Here is a 20,951-nt window from a genome sequence, read left to right as displayed (position 1 = left end):
TACTCCTATAGTATTTTAAGTTTAATGTTATTTTCTACTGTTATCATTGTGGTAGGGTTGGTAAGATTTTAGACTTGTTGCAACCACACAATTAAACTTAGGCACATGCTAGTCAACCCTAGAATAATCTAGGTGATCAGGCTATATCTTCCTAGTTTTGACCATATGTCTCTAAGCCCACCTGTGTTGCCCAACAATCGTAATTCTTTTGTATTGTCCTAGTGACACTGACTTTAGTATAAATGCAGGCACGTATACTTTATTAAATATTTTATTATTTAAAGTATAAACTATTGGTCACAGTATTTTTAATCCCTTATGTATTTATAGTTAGCATATCTTTTATGGGTTGATATACTTAATTCACTATAAACAATGCTCTGATACCAATCTGTCACACCCCAAAACCATGAACGGCGGAAACGTTCTGGGGCGGAGGACGTCATGTATAGTATCACAACAATGAAAAGTAGTAAACAAGCAACAACATCATCCATTACATTAATAATATAATTATTATACAAGTGTGTTCTGTCAAATTATAATAGACACTAAATCATAAATCAAAATGAAAGATGAGTCTTGAACGAGCTCCATCTTGTCTAAACCTTGCATCGGTACCTATCTATTGATGACCTGAGGATACAAGTAATTTTGAAAGCGAGTATCATCTTTGAAGCTGGTGAGATCATAAGTATTTTAGTTTCTTAATTTGTATGTAAGAATTTTATGTATATGAATTGTAAGTATTGAAAATGTATGTAAAACAACTGTAAACGTTTGAAAAACTCTAGAAATCCCTATGATTGCTACTATTATAACAGGGAGTCTTCTACCAAGACTTAACTGATCTATATGTAGCCTTTTACCAAGGCATCTAGTGTCTCTTGTAAGAGTCTGTATTTTCCCAAATCTAACTATCATTAACCAAAAATATAGTTTCTACATTACCGTGCGTCGTGTGAATGTTCACGAAGTGGATGTAATGGGAAAATGAAATACTACTATGGTGTAGTGTCGAACTACATCCGTACCAATAACCTTAAGTGTAGGGTAATTCTTCTAAGTACTGTAGCATTTGTAATAAATAACTACATCGGTACTCAACTGCCTTATTTGAGGGATAAGGTATAATGTGATGTCTAGACCCCAGACTATACGCTCCCCTGTCAAAGGGATTTTGGGACCTACCCACGACCCCTGCATGTATGCAAGCCGTGAGCATCCATATTACTATGATCATGTATACCCGATATAACTATCACAATCGTGTTGTGATTCATCGGTATAATTAGATCCTGAACTTATTCCATGCTATAGCACCTAGTGACGTCTGTCCTATGTATATGTAAGTGTGATCATGTAGTTGTACTCATGTAAGTGTGATCATGTAACCATATCTATGTAATAGTATAGTAATGTACTGTAATGTTCTATAAAGTATTGACTCATGAATGAACTGACTCATTGTATGATATCCCATTCTAGTAATATTTCTAGCATCTTCCTAAACTACATATATGGTAGTTTACTAGTAATCTAACTGGTACATATGGACATGGATGTATACCCTTGCTACCCAAGGGCATTGGATGTACTGGAAGGACCTTTATGACTATATATGTACACATGATATATAACTAATATTTAAACGACCTTCTGACGGGTACCCGATATTCCACCAGACCACATCCAAATCGAGGAAAAGGAAATAGGGTGGATAGCCTTCCTAAGTCCTTTCAACATTGCTTATATAACCATACATATATAGGCATGCAATTTATAATATAAAAGCATAAAATAAGTTTTGTAAAACCTTTGAACATAATTATTATCTAAGAAAAGATCGACTTGATTTCAATCTATAAAATTGTTTGAAGGCATGGGTTTGAATAAACAGTTTAAGTATAAGGAACATTTGTTTGAATCATAGTTGTAAATGAGTTTGAATGGAAACATACAGAGTAAAATGTACAGTTTAATAAGGAGTTTTAAACATAATAAGCATTTACGATAAACATTTGAAGGAAACTGTTTGGTAAAACGGCTAATGAGTAGCCAATCATTTGAATGCTATTTATTAATCACAAGTGATTGATATAATAACTAGCATGATTCTACTTGTATCCCCCCACATAAAACAGTTAAAAACATTGATTAAGGGGTATGAACTCACCTGTTGTGGGTGATATGGATGAACTGAAGAGGTATGACTGCTAGGTGTCAAGTGGAAACTTTAGACACACACAATGGTCCTAATTACATATGAAGACATATGTATATAAGAAATTAGTGATTATAACACTAATTAAACATGTATAAACATCCTAATGCGAGGAAAACACTTTGGTCAAGTTCTAGGAGGCTAATGGGTTGCAACAAAGGAGTGCAAGACCTATTATGGGAGTTTATGGTCAAAATACCATATGTGTTGGAGTTTACGGCCCAGGGGAGTAAATCCTGGCCGTAAACTCTCTATAGGGTCACTAAATGAAGCCTAACATTATTACAACTTAAGTGGTGAAGTGATTCAAGGCTTAAACAAGTGTTTGGGCTTCCTTTTAACTCCTTTGAGGATTTCACGGCCCATGGACCATATCCCATGGAGATTACAGCCGTAATCTCCCTTGGGAGGGTGTTTGTGGTGTTTTCAAGTCCCTAATTTATCTAAGAATGAAGCAAGGAAATTGTGCAAGGCTTAGGAGAGTTTATAGCACCATTTGGCACTATTTCTTGGAGTTCACGGCCCTGGAACTTATTGGGTCGTGGACACCTTTTTCTTGGTGTTCTAAAGGTGTTTGCTAGTCCTAAAGACATTAGGGTACTTTTCTAAATTAGTCTCTTGGCTTAAGGAAGGTTTTTAGGGCCTTTTGACACTTAAAAATGAAGTTCACGGCCCAAGAACATCCTTGGGCGTGAACTCACTTCTAGCCTTTGTTTCTAATTGATTTTGTGGTCTAAACATGTAATGGTAGCTTCTAGTTTGAGTTCCCAGGCTTTGAGGGACATTGGGCACTCTTTTGGCCCTTAAAAAGGAGTTTACTCTCCAAGTGTTCTTGGGCGGTAAACTCCCAAATCTTGGGGTTTTGATCTGATTTTGATGTTATAAAACACAATCTAAGCTATATAATACAACTAGATAGAAGTACTCACGATTTGGGATAAAAACACTGAAGATCCGTGAGAGAGAATTTGACTTTTCTCTAGTTGGAAATGTAACTAATGAATAAATACGTTTCAGATTTCTATATATAGTCCTGAGATTTTTGGCAGAAAATATTTTATTCCCGGAATGAACTCTAATATCATAGAGTATTGGTATAACAGTGTTGCACAAAACCCTAGTGCATCCACTCTCCTGATATCTCCTTAAGTGCTAATCCTGAAATACTCAAACTTATACCCAAAGTCTGGAATTTAACTGTAACTGTTCTAACTTCTATTGGCTTGATATGGTTTGTTAAGAATGGAAATTTCGGGTTGTCACATCCTTCAAAGAGAAACACTTCCCAAGCCAGGACTTAACTTCCTACAGAGTTAGGATGTCATTTCCTGTGAGTAGTATGTCATCCACATACAATACCAAAAAGCTAACTACACTCCCACTAGCCTTGACATATACACAAGATTCATCTTCACTCCTAGAAAAGCCAAATTCCTTGACTTTCTCATCAAAGCAAAGATTGCTTCTGCGAGGTGCTTACTTTAACCCATAAATGGATTTTTCAAGCATACACAATCTATTAGGGTACTCGTTGCTGACAGAACCTTCTGGATGACTCATGTAAACATCTTTAGCCAACTTTCCATTAAGGACAACAGTTTTGACATCCATTTGCAATATTTCATAGTCATGAAATGAAGCTATGGCTAATAGAACCCTAATAGACTTAATCTTAGCCACTGGAGAAAAGGTCTCATCATAATCAACTCCCGGAGTTTGTGAGAAACCCTTTGCACCCAGTCGTGCCTTATAAGTCTGTACTTTACCATCCTTGTCGGTCTTCTTCTTGAAGATCCATTTGCACCCTACTATCTTACGACCTGGTACATTCTCAACCAAGTTCCAAACTTGATTGTCATACATGGAATGTATCTCGCTGTCCATTGCCTCTTTCCACTTGGCTGACTCAGGGCCTGCCAAGGATTCCGCGTAACTATTAGGTTCATCTAGACCTATCAGTGTCTCATCACTGATAAGTGTATCACCTTCTGCAGTAATATGGAATCCATAGTAATGCCCAGGTGCATTCCTAACCCTTGTGGAAGGCCTCAGAGGTACAGACTTCTCAATTGGCTCAACAGGAGTTCCTTCACCTCTTGACTCTTGAATTTCTTCAAGATCAACTTGCCTCCCACTGTTTCCTTGGCTTATGAACTCTCTCTCTCTCTCTCTCTCTCTCTCTCTATAAAGAAATCCCTCCTAGCTACAAAGACCACATCTTCACTAGGTCTGTAGAAGAGGTAACCAAAGGATTGCTATGGGTAGCCGATGAAAATACACCTCTTGCTTTGAGGTTCGAGCTTATCATGAGTCTCGCGTCTCACAAAAGCCTCGCAACCCCAAATCTTGATGTGGTCTAGTTTGGGTACTTTACCGGTCCACATCTCATGAGGAGTTTTGGCAACTTTCTTCGTAAGGATGAGATTAAGGATATGGGCGGCAGTCTCTAAGGCATTCCCCCATAATGAGATTGGTAGAGAAGCTCGACTCATCATTGAACGAACCATATCCAACAAGGTTTGATTACGCCTCTCAGCTACACCATTCAACTGCGGTGTCCTGCGAGGTGTCAATTGTGAGACAATCCCACATTCCCTAAGATAGTAGAGGAACTCTGAACTAAGATACTCACCTCCTCGATTGGATCGAAGCTTCTTAATGTTCCTGCCCAATTGATTCTCGACTTCCTGTTTAAATTCCTTAAACTTTTTGAAAGTCTCCGACTCATACTTGATTAAGTAGACATATCCATATCTACTGTAATCATCAGTAAAAGTCAAATAATAATGATTAGCAACCCTTGTGTCATGTTTGAAGGGCCCACACACATCCGTGTGCACAAGATCCAACAAACCTTCACCCCTCTCACAAGAACCTGTGAAGGGTAACTTTGTCATTTTTCCCAGTAAGCATGATTCGCAACTATCATCTGACTTTAGGTCAAATGACTCCAAGATTCCATCCTTTTGGAGTTGGCGTATGCGTTTCTTGCTTATATGTCCAGGACGACAATGCCATAATGATGCTTTATCCAAGTTATTATTAACAGAATCAATACACAATACATTATTTCCTAGGTTATCAACCACATATATTGTTTCATACATGCCATCACAAGGTAATGCTTTAAAATAAAGAACATTATTAAAGAAAGCATTAATCAAACCAACTTCATTATCAAATGAAAAGGTGAAACCTTGTTTATACAATGCATGAAAGGAAATAATATTTCTTGCCATTTCTGGCGAATAACAACACTTATTCAAATCTAAACTAAACCCACTACTTAGAGATAAAGTATAAACTCCAATCTTGGTGACAAGTAAAGCTTTCCTAGTCCCCATGATTAAGTTTATTCTTCCTTGCTCCACATTCTCACTTCTTCTCAGTCCCTGCAAATCAGAACATATATGAATACCACAATCGGTATCAAGGACCCAAGAGTTAGAATGGGGTGAGTTATTAGATAAGATAGTGTAAATACCTGCATGGTTGGGTTTAACTTTCCCATCCTTCACATCTTGCTGGTATTTTGGGCAATTTCGCTTCCAATGTGATTTTTTCATGGCAATAGAAGCATTCAGCCTCTTTTGGGTCAAAAGAAGGAGTGACGAAACCTTTCTTGGTTCCACTTGAAGAAGAGCCATCAAGGGTCCTAGCCTTGGTACCCTTTGAAGAGCTCTTTCTCTTCTTCCCTCGACTTTTCCTGATTGCCAAAAACGGAGCAAAGTTTGGAGTAGGAGTGTTAACAACCGACCTCCCCTTAAGACATGTTTCTGCGGTCTTGAGAAGACCCTGAAGTTTGTTGAGTGTGACCTCTTCCTTATTCATGTGATATGTCATGCAGAATTGATCATAGCATGATGGTAAGGAGTGTAAAATCATATATATTGCAAGCTCCTCAGGGAAGTTCATATTAAGCTTCAGCAACTGATCCACATACCTTTGCATTTTCTGCATGTGGCTCATGACGGATTCCCCGTCCTTCATCATGGTTGTTATCATGGACCAGATGATTTCACACCTCTCTTGTCGTGCACTTTGATGGTAAATTTCCATCAGATCTTGGTGCATTTCAAAAGGGTAGAAGTCCTCATAGGACTTTTGGAGTTCCGTTGTCATCGTAGCCATCATGATGCATGCCACTTTGGTAGCATCCCTTTCATGTGCCTGAAAGTCAGCGATCTCCTGGAGAGTTGCAGTGGTCTCATCAATCTCCTTAAGCTCCTTGTCGAGGACATATTCTTTGTCCTCGTAGTGGGTAATCATCCTGATGTTTCTGATCCACTCATTGAAGTTGGATCCATCAAAAGTGACTTTCCCACACAAGTTCATAAGCGTAAAGGAGCCATTAGGATCAGAGCCAGAAGCAGCATTGGTTGAAGACATCTGAAGGAAGAGGACAAGATTAGTTTAGATATTAAGAGAGTCCTTAATAAAACACCCAAATGTAATATTTGTTGGAATAGTGTCTAAGGCTGTAACTATATTAGGCAAGTATTTGACCCGATTGTGCATGGTCCTTTTGGGTTGCCATCACCATAGCAACTTGACAGGATGATTTATTATGAGAGAATAAATATTATTAATATATTATGAGAATAATATAAAGTATAATAATATTATTATTTGATTAATATAAGTCATAAATTAATTAGGAATTAATTTGGTGACTTAAAGAGATTAATTAAATAAAGGGGTATAAACTGTCAATTGTTTGATAGTTGCACTTTGGGCTATATATCCTTTATGGATAAGGGGTGGACGATTTCTAGGGCTATGGATAGCGATAAAATCGTCCAAGGCTTATCATGAAATGGATTTGGATTGTTGAGGGCCTAAGTTATCCAATTAGGGTTTAAGGGTGAAACACTAGGAGCCTTGTAAGTATAAATATACCCTTAGGTTCAAGAGAAATCAACACCTATGCTTTGAAAAGAAGCCCTGGCCGAATTTCTCTTCCCTCCTCTCTCTCAAAAAATCCTCCTTGCTAGTTGGTGTTTGTAAGCTATTAGAGGAGTGACAATTGTGACTCTAAAGCCTCAAGGACAACAAGATCAAGCAAGTGTTTCAAGGTAAACTTCTAATCTCTGTTTTATATTGTTATTATAGTCTATTAGCCATTAGAAGTCTTGGATTTAATGTATGTTCAATTAGAGAAACCTAGATCTAAGCATTAGGGTTGCATGTGCACATAGGAATGTTCATATGGCGAAAACCCATCAGTGGTTTCAGAGCCTAGATTGGTTTCTATTCAATTGATACTTTGATTGCTTGTTTGTTGCTGAAAAAAATCGTTTTTTTTGTCCTCTGCCTGATGAAATCGGCGAGTCCCATGGTGGTACTCGGCGAGTAGGCTCAACTCGGCGAGTCCATCTGGGTACTCGGCGAGTTCGAGCGTCAGAAAGAGCAATATTCGGGATTTCTTGCTGTTTATCTTTGAGATACTTGCCTTAATCATATTAGATCAATATAAATCCGATTTTATGATATATATGAGTATATTGTTGACCTAATTGAAGATATTTATCAATTAATAAAATATTTGTTTCCTTATGCGATAATTGATTAATTATTTTATTTAAATTGGTAAATTGTTTTGCAAGAAATCATTAAATCAAATATGGATAATTATGGAATTAATTTTTAATTAAGATTATTTGATCCTCTATGTTTTAAAAGCTTAAAACTTGCCCTCAAGCTTTGAAATTTATGTTTTGTGATTAAAAGTTTAATTTAGACAATTTAAATTTCAAACCCTAGAATTTTACAAGTTTAAAATCCAACCCTATACTAATATAATATTACAAGATTAATATATATATATATATATATATATATATATATATATATATATATATATAAGGTTGCTGCCTATAAAATGGCGCTTAATGGGTGTCCACTCACACCCACCGCTTGCTTGATTAGTGGAGGGTCGTTAGCCGAACGGGTAGGATAGGGAAATCTGATCTCTTCATTAAAAGTATAATATGACATACAAAGTAACTACATGTTTTTCAAAATTTCCCATTCTTAGTTACTTTAGGAAAAGTGAATTGATGCAGTCCGATGAAATTACACTTTGCGCCCTTGTTAAGAAGTTAGTGGAGCGTGTGTGGTTTACCGGCACACTAATTGGTTCTAAGAAAAGGTAGCAAAGGGTGATTCATTGTTTATCATAGTTCGATGGAGCGTGTGTGGTTTACCGGCACATGGAATAGGTGATCGTTACAATGAAGGCACCATGTAAATTTGCATGGTTATACACACCCACTTTGTGATCCTCGGTATCCCAGTCACAAACGAGAGGGGCATATCGAGTTTTAAACATGCCATTGAAAAGTTTCGATGAATCTCATCCAAACCTAGGAATTCTCAATACATTTAGAACTTAAAGTTATGTTTTCGTGGTGGAGAATTAGTGAATCGTGATTCACTTACCTTCTTATTATTTGCATGTTGGATTACGACATCCCTTTTCTAATATGTAAATATTGTTGTTGGATCCTAGCCCTAATTTTTCTAATTGGGTGATAATTAGGGATTCATATTCTAATCTATCTTTGTCCTTTCTATTTGTAGATGTCGAACGCAAAAGGTCACTTTCGATGGGACGAACTTTAGCGAATGGATAAGATACATTCGCACAATTGCTCGCTATGAGGACAAGGAGTATGTCCTAGATGAGAAGCTCGAGAAAATCAACCCATAAATCGCTACTCCAACTGAAATGACCGCTTTTGAAACTCACGAGCGTGATGCAACGAAGGTACATTGCATCATGATAGCCACCATGAATGTTGAATTCCAAAAGTCCTATGAGGACATGTATCCGTACGAAATGCACCAAGACTTATTGGAGAGATACCACCAGAACGCGAGGCAAGAGCGTTACGAGATTTTCACTAACATGATTTCCGCTAAAATGGGTCATGGAGAATCTCTTACCGTGCACCTGCAAAAGATGCAAAGGTATGTCGATATTCTTCGCAAGTTGAATGTTGACTTTGGGGAAGACTTAGGGATCGACATGGTGCTTCACTCTTTGCCTCCATGTTACAATCAATTTAGGATGACCTACCACATGAACAAAGAAGAGGTCACCCTAAGCAAGCTCCAAGGTCTCCTTAGGGTTGCTGAAAGCAACCTAAAGGACAAGTCTGTTGCACCCACTCCCAATCCACCCGCTGCTCCTGTTTTGGCCATTGGGCAAGGAAGAGGCAAGAAGAGGAAGGCTCCGTCTAAGAGCCACCGCAAGGGAATGTCCCGAGATGGTTCCTCTTCTAGTGGGACCAAAGTTGATCCTGCTAAACCCTGTCCTAACCCTAAGGAGGCAGAGTGCCATCATTTCCATAAGATAGGACATTGGAAGAGAAGTTGCCCAGACTACCTGCAAGCCATAAGGGAAGGAAAGATCAAGCCATCTTTCGCAGGTATTTATACAATTAAATCTAACGATTCATCTCATGCTATTTCTTGGGTCCTTGATACTGGTTGTGGTTACCATATTTTTTCTGAATTGAAGGGACTAAGAAGAAATAGGGATGTGGAGCATGGAAGAATAAATCAAATCATAGGGAACAGAAGATCGTCGCCTGTGACTAAGATTGGAGTGTATTCTTTAGTGCTTAGGAATGGTTTGTCTTTAGATTTGAACAATTGTAGCTATTCACCAGAAATGACTAGAAACATCATTTCATTTCATAGTTTGTTTAGACAAGGTTTTAGATTTTCTTTTAATAATGAGAATGGTTCTATTCTTGCTTATCTAAATGGTGTCTTATATTTTGAAGCTATACCATGTAATGGAATTTATGAAATTGTTATGATTGTAGATAACTTAGGAAATGATGTTTTATGCGTGGATTCTTCCAATGGTATGGATAGAGCATCCTTGTGGCATTGTCGTCTTGGACATGTCAACAAGAAGCGCTTAGCCCAACTCCAAAAGGATGGAGTGTTGGAGTCAATAGACCTTAGGGAAGGTGACACATGCGAGTCTTGTTTACTTGGAAAAATGACTAAGTCACCCTTCACAAGTACATGTGAAAGGGGTGAGGGTCTATTGGACCTCATACATACCGATGTATGTGGACCGTTTAGATCAACCACGAAGGATGGGAACCGCATCTATGTGACTTTTACCGATGACTATAGTTGATATGGGTATATCTACTTAATCAAGCAAAAGTCAGAAAAATTTGAAAAGTTCAAAGAGTTCAAGAATGAAGTGGAGAATCAATTGCGCAGGAAAATCAAGATGCTTCGATCCGATCGAGCAGGAGAGTACCTAAGTCTTGAATTCCACGACTATCTCAAGGAGTGTGGAATAGTTTCACAATTGATGCCACCTAGGACACCGCAGTTGAATGGTGTGGCAGAAAGGTGTAATCGAACCTTGTTAGACATGGTTCGCTCTATGATGAGTCGTGCTTTACTACCTATCTCTTTTTGGGGGTATGCCTTAGAGACTGCCGCCGATATCCTTAACCGAGTCCCTACTAAGAAGGTTGCCAAAACTGGTGGGTTTTGAGCATTCTAACACTCCTAAGTGTACTTGCAACCCTAAATACCTTGGATCTATGTTTTCTCTATTATACATGCAAATATGAACATCCAAGGTATTATCCTAATCTAGCATACAAAACAACGAATATAACAAGATAGAATACATACCTCTTTAGAATATATTATCCTAATCGGCTAGCCCTTCTATTACACACACTAGTCCAATTTTGGTCAAGAATAAGATGCATATATAGTTAGGGTTACACCATGTAAACCCTAATTGACATGGCCTTTCATTTCCATGATCCGTGGGTACAAAACACCATGGAGCATCCATGGATCATCATATGGGTTTTTGCCCAACCAGATAATCCATGGAGCATTAGCCCACTATATAAGTATGGATGATTTACACAATCAACCCATATATTTAATTAGTCTTCTTTTGATCACTTAATTAATCCTAGATTAATTCTTGATTAATACTAATTAAATAATATTATTAATATTATTAATATACTAGAACTTATAATATATTAATAACCATAAGTGTCTTATTTCTCTCATTTAGTCTATCCAAATGCATGATGTCATGCAACCCAAATGGACCATGCCGGGTCGGGTCGGGTCAAGTCTTACCAATTATAGTTATGGACTTAGACATTAATCCAACAGTCTCCCACTTAGATAAGTCTAAAACTATTATTGTGTATGCCTTCAAGAAGCGACTGGCAATCATAGCTCTAAAAAGCTTCTGTCGAACTCTGACCTTTGTCAGTGACTGGTCCATTAGATAAGGGATCATATATTCCTCCATTCTAGATATCATATGGACTGAGACATGGATTATAATCATTCTTTCTATCCATTTGTTGTTTCCCGATTTACGATTTATGACGACTGATTAATTGAACAAATAAAATCAGTCTTGGCCCGGCCGAGCACTTTCATTTGTCATCATCAAATCATCGAGGGGCCCACATATATCGCTTTTATCCCGAAGGTAAAAGGAATGGATAAACATCGACTCAAATGGCTTGTTCTACTACTTGTTGAATCATACACAAAGGCACGTTTTATAACATCGAGTTACCAAAACGTTTTCATGCAATCAATGTATGAGCAACTCATAGTAACAACTCATATCTCTAGGTTTGAAGAATATAAGATATTCTCGTCTCATGATCACTCGTGATAAAATCCATGAAGCGATTCCAATAAGCGCGAGTTGAATCCAATATTCAGAACTTATGAGCACTCTTGAGTGTTGTAGCCCTTTGTCCAACACCTTAGACCTCTACAAGCCAACCCATGATAGTTTTAATTCATATCTACTTCCAACATATGACCGACTGTGGATGGTTTGAATAACTTAGTCCTTCCAGAAGAATAACATAGTTTATTCTGGAAGTCAAAACATGAAAAACGAAACACAAGAATAATTGAATCCAATATGGTATGAAAACCTATGAATGTAAATAAAACACCTTTTATTTATCACCATATGATTACACATTATTCAATGTATACTGTTTCAGCTATCAACTTTATACTTGAATTTAAAACAATAGTTGTCCCATGCTCCAAGCATGTACACTATGTTTTCTAAACACTAGTCATGCCATACACCAAGTATGCATACTATGTTTGTCTACTATCTTCACTTTGTGAGTTAGATAAATTGAACATAACTACAATGATCCTCTTTCAAAGTCCCAAATCGTTACTGCAAATGCAAGAATTCCAAATTCATGCCATTTACTGAAATCTATTAGATTCTAAACTTATATGCATTGATCTTCTTGTAATGATTATGCACAAAGTTAGAAAGACTTAACAACAATCATTAAAGAGCATTCCAAAGGAGATCAGCTCTTTAGGAACACCCTTCTTGCATTAAGTTTCCAAATCTTACAGAGATTAAATAATTTCTAACTTTGAAACATTTCCACATTCCATTTTGACTATGACTTATGAACAAGAGTTGCCTCCTTACAGATTATGTCAATATGGTCCTTCCAGAATTATCACTATACTGCCAACTGTCCTTAAGCAACCAATCCTTGGTAAACCTTAGATTGTCCTCGACAATTGTTTAATCATTTTAGTCATATCCAATTCTAGACCTTTTCCCTTTTTAATGCCCCATGAATTTGGAAAATTTTAGAATGGAGAATATAGCACATGTAATCGATCCTATATCCAAAGCATATGGGACACGATTCATGATGTCTCACATAAAGACTAAACCAGTCTTTTGCTATACTATTTGCATTTCAATTTGCCAAGTTCTCATAAGTCATATTATGAAGAGGGATGTCGTAATCATAATCAAATTTTAGAAAGCAAATAATGGACCCATATACAGAATTTCCTTATGTTGAGCCATTCCAACATGAAATTCATATATGTATATCCTTGACTAAATACGATTAAAACCTCAATCTAAGCTTTTAGATTTGAGATGAAGTATAATTTCCTCTCCCTTAATTATAGCAAAACAACTCTTTCCCAATTGAAACTTTTGTTTTCTATAATTAACATTGCTAACATGCAATACTTATCATAATTATCATGCTCCCACTAACATGATGATTATTAGCATAACACTTATGCTCCCACTAGCTTTTAGATGTACTCAGAAATCAGCTCGACTTCTAGAAATCAATACTTTATTGACTTTCTTACCAAAGTTAAGATTTCTGATACTAGATTGTTTTGATAAAACTTTATCATAATCATACACCTTATCTTAGATAGCTCACAGGTGTGTCTAAACAATTTTTAAGATCTATGAAAAGGGATGCCGTAATCATAGTCTCAGTTGTTTAGACCTTTGCCACTTCTCACAAGTCCATTTTAGTGTGCTGGTAAACCACACACGCTCCACTAACGACTTTGAGAATGCAAATATCACAATTTCTATCTAGCTAAAATCTACATAGTGAAAGTGTTTCCTCACCATCATTTTCATGAATCGGAGAGAAACCTTATGACACTTAGATTTAATGGTGTATGTGTTCTTATCCATGTGAATTGTCAAAACCATAGTCACAGGACAAGGATAATGACAAACCCAAACTCATATGGACTGAACTCAATCTAATTTCTTGCCATCTGGCAGCTCAAGGGCCTGCCATTTCTTCCAAGTTGTTATGCAACAAATTGAGAACTCTAAGAACTCATATGCAAAGCCAATTTTAACTGGAATGGGCACAGAATATGTCAACACGATAGGATATAAACCTCAAGTCGTGTGCTAGGGAAGAACTTCAGGTTTTATTCTTGATTAGTTCTTGAGTCTTCCAAGACCTTTAAGACTCCCACTGTCCTCTTGACATATAAGACTTTCTTCTCAAATATTCAAGAGATATTGTGGATTCTAATCAAGACAAACACTTCACACAATTGGCCTTAGTTGGTCCTTATTTTATCCAAAACATCACAACTTCCCAATTCCAAATGTACAAGAGTAAAAAAAATTTACTCTTACATTTCACATGTGTTTTAAACATTCTCTAAGACATGTCACTCAAATTACAATCTTGCAATATGACTCTAAGACTTGTATTGGAACAAAGAATGACTCATCTTCTTGATTTAACCATTTCAACAATCCAAGTTCCTCTTCTTAGTCATAAGAATGCACTAAGATTTCCTTAGAGAACTAATTTTGATATGGTTTCTTAATCATTAAGATGATCACAAACATGATACTAAAGTACCCTCCCATCTTTTTCAGATTTGAGAAACTTTTATCTTTCTACCTAAGTTGATTCTTCTTAATCGTTTTGCCTTACGTTGAAACTTTTCCAATGTTTCAAAATTATACTTAAACTTGTAAGTATAACCATATTTACTGAACTTAAGTAAATCATGATGAATAGTCTTATCGATCTTTTGTGGTGGACTTGACCAGTGCACAAGAATGTGTACTCAATCCCTTAGTCCTTCACTTGACTCACACATCCATGTGAAAAAGAATTTAGTCTTAATTTTTCCAATGCTTGAAAGGTCTCATTCATCATGCTATACTATTTGCATGATTCCAAGTTTCAGTCCAATTGAAACTTGGGGAATGAGGATCTTTCCTTATTTGGTAAATTTAAGCATTACCACAAATGAAAAGAATCAAATTCATATTTCCATTCTTGCTCTTAATTGAATCTTTATAAGCAACAAAAATTTCCACAAACGCCATTGTAAGGATATTTTAAAATAAATAAAATCAAAAATTTTCTTTTATTTTAAAACTTTGCGGAAAAACTTATCCTTACAATCCATATGAAAACTTGTTGTTATCTATTCCTAAGCAATATCTCATAACTCTTAAGAAGTAGCTCAAGAATCCGATCTTCAAACTATGCGATAGAAATCCATCTACGTGATCAGATTCAGCATATTCTTTCTTTAAGTTTCTTTACTTTTCTTTGATTCTTAAAACATAAAAATGTGACCCAGTCACATCATGTATCAAGAATCTCATAGTAGAAACTTAGCAGAGTTAGATAGTGGACTTTACCTGAAGTAGAGTCAAATTTATTAACTTTAACATCCTTAGGTAAATCTGGCAGCTTCGCAACTAATGCCCCTTCCTTTGGCAATATAAACATATGGATCCTTTGGTAATGGTACACGAGACTATCACAGACTTAGCTTTTCTCTTTACCATTTGGTCAACCGAGTTGACTATGGTCGATGCCTTTCCATTAGGAAGAGAGAGCTTTACTAGATATCCAATGTCATCATTGTCAATGTCCATAATGTTTTAGGAAGTTGATCTTAGCAAATAGATGAGATCATTAAGGGTCTTGTCATAGTCTGTTTCATAGGAGTTCCAAAGAAACTCACTATGTGACTTATAAAGTGATTGAGCCACCAACTTTCTCAAGACTTTGACACCCAACTCTCCCGACTTTTCAATATGTGACTACATCTCCAAGATGTGATCACACCTAGACCTTGCCTTGCCAATAGGGTTTGAGTGACCTTGAACTTGTGGGTTAGGGAGAATAATTGGAGGAGGTGGAAGAAGTATGATTTCCAAGGGACATCATCTTCATTTAGGAAAGCTTGTTTCAAAAGATTTGGGAATATCATAGATGTCTGAACTAGACATCTTTTGGGAGATATTCAAGATAGTTGATCTAAAGTCCTTAGTATGACACCCAATATGAAATATTAAGGCTAGGACCCAACAAACTTTTTTATAACTTAGAAGAGGGATGTCGTAATCCAAGATATAAAATATTTGAAGGTAGGTGAATGACGATTCACCAATTTCCACCAAGATAAACGAAATGTGTTATTAAGTTTTTATTGAATTTGAAACTACTAGATCTTTTCAGATTCATTGAAATGTTCAATGGCATGTTTCAATCTCGAGTGTGCCCTTCAGGTTTTGTGACTGGGATGTCGAGGGTCAAAAAACAAGGTGTGAAGTAACCATGCAAATTACTTGGTACCCTTAAGTGTTTACCCCTCAATCGATGTGCCGGTTCACCACACACGCTCCATCGATACTATGATAAACATTAAGTTACCCTATGCCTACCTTGTTAAATACGAGTTAGTGTGCCGGTTAACCACACACGCTCCACTAACCGACTTAAACAAAGTGCAAAGTGTAATTTCATGGATTAGCACCTTATTCAGATTTTCCTAACTAAGTAAGATTGGGTATTATTAAGAGTTTAGTTACTTAGTATTTGTCATTAATACTTTTAATGAAGGGAGAACTATAGTCCTGTCAAACCCGTTCGGCTAACGACCCTCCACCAGTCAAGGAAGCGGTGGGTGAGAGTGGACACCCATTAAACTGCCATTTTATAGGCAGTAACCTTATACCCCCCCCCCCCCCCGCCCTATAGACCGGCTTCGTGAATGAGGGTTGAATTTTAACTTTTAAAATTATCATAGCCTAACCTTATATATATTATTAACTTATAATATTATAAAAAATAAGCGTTGAATTTTAACTTTTAAAATTCTAAGGGCTAACTTGGAATTAAAGTATTCATAAGAGAAAACTTTACAAATCCCAAACCTTGAGGGCAAGTTTTGAAACTATTCAAAACTAATTAATTCCATAACTTATGTGTTTTAAGTAGTTTTAATCCAAAAACTCTTCAAGTTAAATAACTTGAGGACAAGTTATGGAAGACTTTAAACTAATAAAAGAATTAACTTTTCTTTATTTTATAACTTATGGAATTAATTAAGGGTACACATTTTATTACTTAATGAAGTGACTCTTAAACTTCCATAACTTGAGGACAAGTTATGGAGTCATAAAATCATTCAATTAGAACTAGACTCTTCATTTTGTAACATTTGCCAACTTTTATGAGTTTTATGAAACTTAAATGTGACTTTTCATATAACTTGAGGACAAGTTACAAAAACACATTTTAGAATCAACTCTTAGATTAATTTGGATTGAAAACAACTATTTCACTCAACTTTTCTATTAATATAAGCAACTCATAAGAACAAGATAATTCAAATCAAACTTTTTCATGTAATTAGTCTAAACCTTAAACTAATACAAAACATGAATCTATTGACAATTATCTTTGAAATTGGATTAGCATGAACATTACCACATCAAAAACAAGGTTATAAGTCCAAAAACATCTCAGGGTAATGTTCCTAGTCCAATTCCAGCCAAAAAAGTCGAATTTATGCTGTCTGGGGGTCCAACTCGTCGAGTGCACGAACCAACTCGACGAGTTGGATGCATTTTGCCTTGGACTCGGCGAGTCAGCTAGGCAGACAGGATCAAAACTCGATTTTTTCAGCTACTTTTGCAAGTATAACAAGAAAACAAGCCTAGGCTCTGATACCACTGTTGGGTTTTGAGCATTCTAACACTCCTAAGTGTACATGCAACCCTAAATACCTTGGATCTATGTTTTCTCTATTATTCATGCAAATATGAACATCCAAGGTATTATCCTAATCTAGCATACAAAATAATGAATATAAAAAGATAGAATACATACTTCTTTATGTAGAAAATCTTCATGAAGCTTGAGTGCCTAGTGCCCCAAGTGTGACACCTCAAATGGTTCACACAACACCAAATACATTTGGAATAACTTGAGAGAATTCTACACTTCCTGAAAAATCGGCTAGCCCTTCTATTGCACACACTAGTCCAATTTTGGTCAAGAATAAGATGCATATATAGTTAGGGTTACACCATGTAAACCCTAATTCACATGGCCTTTTATTTCCATGATCCATAGGTACAAAACACCATGGAGCATCCATGGAGCATCATATGGGTTTTAGCCCAACTAGATAATCCATGGAGCATTAGCCACTATATAAGTATGGATGATTTACACAATCAACCCATATATTTAATTAGTCTTCCTTTGATCACTTAATTAATCCTAGATTAATTTTTGATCAATACTAATTAAATAATCTTATTAATATTATTAATATACTAGAACTTATAATATATTAGAAACCATAAGTGTCTTATTTCTATCATTTAGTCTATCCAAGTGCATGATGCCATGCAACCCAAATGGACCATGTCGGGTTGGGTCAGGTCTTACCAATTATAGTTATGGACTTAGACATTAATCCAACAACAAGACGCATAATGATCTTATCTATTTGCTAAGATCAACTTCCTAAAATTTTATGGACATTGACAATGATGACATTGAATATCTAGTAAAGCTCTCTCTTCCCAGTGGAAAGGGATCAACCATAGTCAACTCGGTTGACCAAATGGTAAAGAGAAAGGCTAAGTCTGTGATAGTCCTATGTACCATTACCAAAGGGTCCATATGATAATGTAACAACGTAAATTTTCAAAATAATTTTTCATTGTTAAAACGTGCATTCATTCATAAAATATTGTAAACATATTGTATCAAATGTTATTATCACAAAACATCTCCCCATAATCTCTACAAAAACTCCACTACGTGTGTGTACGAATCATGTCGGCGCCTTCCCACGCTCATCACTAGTACCTGAAACACATAACACAACAACTGTAAGCATAAATTCTTAGTGATTTCCCAAAAATACCACATACAGCACATACGCCACTCGAGGCTATAATACGAGCCTCCGGTCGATGTGTCTCAGCGGGACCCTCCAGTCTCATAGCTCGTTGGACCCTTAGGTCTGGTCATAGCTCGTTGGACCCTCCGGTCCGGTCTATATCATCATACAACATACAAATATCACATAGCACATAATCTCATACATAACACATATGACCCTCTGGTCATCGCATAGTACCACTCTGGGTAACGTATAGCAAGAAGACTCACCTCGATGTCTCGGTAAATATCTGACTCAGAAGAAGTGTGATCTAGCCTCCGCCTAATCACATAAAGTAATACTCTCATAAATGCAACTGTACTCAACCCTAAAAGTCAACAAGGTCAACGATCAAACTTTGACCTGACTCGTCGAGTGCACTAGGGTGACTCGGCGAGTCTACACGTGTCCACTGACTCCCTTAGATCCTCTCTTGGCACCGTCGAGTACTCCCCTTGACTCGACGAGTTCCACCTGGCGTGAATCGTGTCACAACTAGCATTTTTGCTAGGAAATTCTACTCTCATGCAATCATTCACCTAGTGTAATAACTTATACTCTAAGTGAATAGTATACTTCATTCTCATTCAAATATATTTCATATGTTCAAATAAGGGTTGGAAACCCTAGAAATCCCAACTCAAGTTCATTATGGACGAGAATTCTCTTATTGGGCCTAAGGGACCAATAAATTATCAATTCATCAATCTATAACATTTTGGGCCATTTGGGCCAAGAATGATTCATTCTATCTCTAATGGCCTTATTGGGCCATAACAACTCCAATTAACCTTAATGGACCATAGAACCCATTATTTTATACTTTTGGGCCGTGAACTACCTTAAAGGCCCAATGGGCCGAGAATTTTCTTTATGGGCTTCATAATTTAGAACCAAAGAAAGAATTGGGCCAAACTAATTCACCCTCCTTTCTCCAAGCCCAAATCTCATCCCATGTTTAATAAAAGAAAAAAATGTAATAATAATGAAAGGAAAATGTGGTATTATGGGAAGAAGACACATCATTTTTACATTTTGGATTTCCATGCAAGACTTCTCTCCTCCCCATGCACCTATCCTTTCATCTATATCTTCCCTCTCCTTCTTCTCCTACTCACGGCCAAAAGCAAGAAACAAACATATCCACACATACTTCACCTTCATACACTCTCAAATCTCTCAAAGAACACTCCTCTTTCCATCAAAAATTTCGAGATCTTGGAAATTTCAAGGAGGTTCTTCCATAAGAATCATCATTTTTGGTAAGTTGTTGTTTAGATCCATGACTTAGTTTCTTTGTTTCATCAAAAACCTCTTCTTAACCCATGCAATTTTCATGATCTACAACTCCTTAGAAGCTATCTAAACCAAAGTCCTCACAAGAAGCTTGCTAGAGTCAATCTCTTCCATTCCTTTCTTCAAAACCGAACCAACAAGAAAAGGTGAGTTCATACCCCCTTGTTTTTGGTTTTTACTTATTTTTGGGGGAGAATACAAGTTGATTTGTGTAGATCTATGTGTATATGCATGAATATGTGTGTTTTCCATGAATTATTTGGTGATTATGTGTTGATTTCTTCACTAATCTAAAAATATGTTAAGAAACTTGAAGTTTATCACAAGGATCTTCATATTAATCTTGAGAAAAGTTGTTTTATCACAATTATTACATGTAAACATGTAGATCTAAGATTTGTATAATTGCTATAGCAAAAATAAGTGTTGTGTTCAAAGATCTATAAACTAAACTCACAAAACAGCCCATGACAGAAAACTTTTGGTCCAATCTCGGACTGTTTTGACCATCGAAATGGAATTATTTTTCGAAACTGTTTTACATGGATAGATTTCAGAATTATACCTTTAAAATGACTACTCTCACGTTTTCATACGATTTTTCTACAATTTTTGGCGAATTTTACAAAACTGCCTATGATATTTGAAATAATTGCGGACCAACCTGTGAAGATGAGTAAGTTCACACTAGTTTGAAGCCATCAAAAATTATGAGAAAAATTGGGAGCAAAGTAGACAAAATTTCCAAACTTCCAAAATTTACGGATCCAGATTTCGACTTACGATGAATTTTGTACAAATTTTCTAAAAACTAGTTCGGAAAAGCCAAAAACCAGAAAAATATGTATTT

The sequence above is a fragment of the Lactuca serriola genome, chromosome 8 (assembly GCF_051521515.1).
Source record: "Lactuca serriola cultivar US96UC23 chromosome 8, Lser_US96UC23_V15, whole genome shotgun sequence".
NCBI lineage: Eukaryota > Viridiplantae > Streptophyta > Magnoliopsida > Asterales > Asteraceae > Lactuca > Lactuca serriola.
Note: the sequence above shows the minus strand (reverse complement) of the source record.